Source organism: Penaeus japonicus, unplaced genomic scaffold (assembly GCF_977035675.1).
Source record: "Penaeus japonicus unplaced genomic scaffold, GWHDUDI00000001_assembly GWHDUDI00000036, whole genome shotgun sequence".
NCBI lineage: Eukaryota > Metazoa > Arthropoda > Malacostraca > Decapoda > Penaeidae > Penaeus > Penaeus japonicus.
Window position 1 is genome coordinate 17,295,662 of NW_028234438.1, and position 2,602 is coordinate 17,298,263.

The following is a 2,602-nucleotide window of genomic DNA, read 5'->3' on the forward strand; positions in this document are numbered from 1 at the left end:
TACAGCGTGCTTTCTTTATCTTTAATAAGCGGATCATATGTTCCTTATGTAGAATACCGATCACTAGAATTAATCATATGTTACATTGTGCTAAACTTCCACTCAGATATATAACTTCATGAACCCAATTATGAATAGCACACACACAATCAATCGCAGTAAATAGAATTCATTAATTTCAACAACAGCTGCACACACACATTGAGCAACAGCAAATAAAGAAAACTGCTATCTTACTCACGCCAAAGTATAAACTGTGTCGGATGAGATCTAGTCATGACACATTATTTGCAGAGAGATTTCGCGATATCTTATTAACGTTTATTACCATTCCATCTTATCAAATTTTCCTTTGTTTGTATACAAAACAAACAGAATAGTGGAGAATTATTAAGTAATCAATTTCAATAGGTAATGAGTGTTGATTACATGTGAGACTGTAATTAAAGATAAATACACCAGGTATCATATATCAACAATGTATTGATTACTATAATGTGTTTAGGAAGAAGAGTCTAGCAGTTTGATGTCATTTTACTTGATACTTGGAAAGAATTAATGTAAGAGAGAGAGAGAGAGAGAGAGAGAGAGAGAGAGAGAGAGAGAGAGAGAGAGAGAGAGAGAGAGAGAGAGAGAGAGAGAGAGAGAGAGAGAGAGAGAGAGAGAGAATGAGAGAGAGAGAATGAGAGAGAGAGAATGAGAGAGAGAGAGAGAGAATGAGAGAGAGAGAGAATGAGAGAGAGAGAATGAGAGAGAGAATGAGAGAGAGAATGAGAGAGAGAATGAGAGAGAGAGAGAGAGAGAGAGAGAGAGAGAGAGAGAGAGAGAGAGAGGAAGCAAGAGACTAACAGACAAACAGACTGAGAGACAGACAGACGCACTGAGCGATATGATGAGAGAGAGAGAGATAGAGAAAGAGAGAGAGGGAGAGAGAGAATAAATGAGAAAGACAGAGAGACAGCCAGAAAGAACTAAACTGACAGAAAGACTGACAGATAGACAGACAGACCGAAGTCGTGAATTCAAACTCGCTATATTTGAGCGCATGAATAATTTCCCTGCCCTGGCCAGGCTTACGCTAATTCTGCTAAACATTTCTCTCTGTCATATTTTACGTATCGCATTATTATTGGACGCTCTAATTATCGGATCCAGGAATCCCATACTGCTGAGCTGAAAGGCAGCACTATATCTATTGAGAAAAAAATAGAAGAATTGCACTGCAATTGAAGTTTAATGATTGCTTCAAAATGGGGTTCTCATGATGGCTGTAATTTTGGAAATCGTCATGTAAGTCATCGATGATACTCAGAAAGAGAAAGAGAGAGAGGGGAAGAGAGAGAGAGAGAGAGAGGGAGAGAGAGAGAGCGAGAGAGAGAGAGAGAGAGAGAGAGAGAGAGAGAGAGAGAGAGAGAGAGAGAGAGAGAGAGAGAGAGAGAGAGAGAGAGAGAGAGAGAGAGAGAGAGAGAGAGAGAGAAGGGGGGGGGGGCAGAGAATGAGAATGAGGGAAAGAGAGAGAAGGAGAAAGAAAGAAAAATAAAGAGAGAGAGGAGACAGAGAGAGAGAAAAGGGAAGAGCAAAGGGAAAGAAAAGATTAGAGATAAAACATAACACAAACGATAGATACATGAGAAAAAAATATATAAATATATATATGTATATATATATGTATATATATATATATATATATATATATATATATATATATATATATATTACAATAATCACTCGTTGTTTATAAAAAATTATGATTATTGCCATAGATATAGCATCGTAATGAACTTTTCAAAAATTCTATAATAGATATAGACGAATGCCAACGACACTGATTTTTTCCCTTTATCATAAAACAAAGAAACAGAGTTCACCCAATAATACCTCTCCAGATTAGATATAAATGTCAATAACATCCCGACACATATGCGTTCCCGATATACTGAATGGCGTAAAACATGAACTATTGGGTTACCCCTTCTTTGTTATCATTATTTTCATCATATGCTTTATCTTCGCCATCGTTTTGATTATCTTTGTCATTATCTTCGTAATTGTTCATCATTTGTCAATACCATCATCATCATCATTATCAGCTTTATCGATATCATTATTTCCACCATCATTATCATTATTATCACCATAGTCACCACCACCATCATCACTATTATCATTATCATCACCAGTTTTACCATCAACATTAACAAAGCCATCATAATAATCTTCATTCAACTTTCATTATGATCAAACGAGTAGACAGGCAACACATGAATTTTAGCTTCACGTAAAAAAAAATAAAAAAAAATAGTCCCTCGGTTTATATCAAGAAATAATAATTCAAAAGTAAAATTAAAATCTACGGTCTTTACTACCCGCGTTTTACTTACTTTTTGTCACGATCATCAAAACTTTCAGTAAATAAACATACTGAAAAGAGACTATTAAAAAAATATAGCATATATTCACTGAATAAATACTTAGCTTCGTAAAACCTTTTGCTTTATATCATATCTCTCATTAAACACAATCGCCTACCTCGTGTCAGGCTGCTTCCTCTCCAGCAAAAGAGATTATTTCCGGTTATCTTTATTTTTTCCTGCTGTGAGCT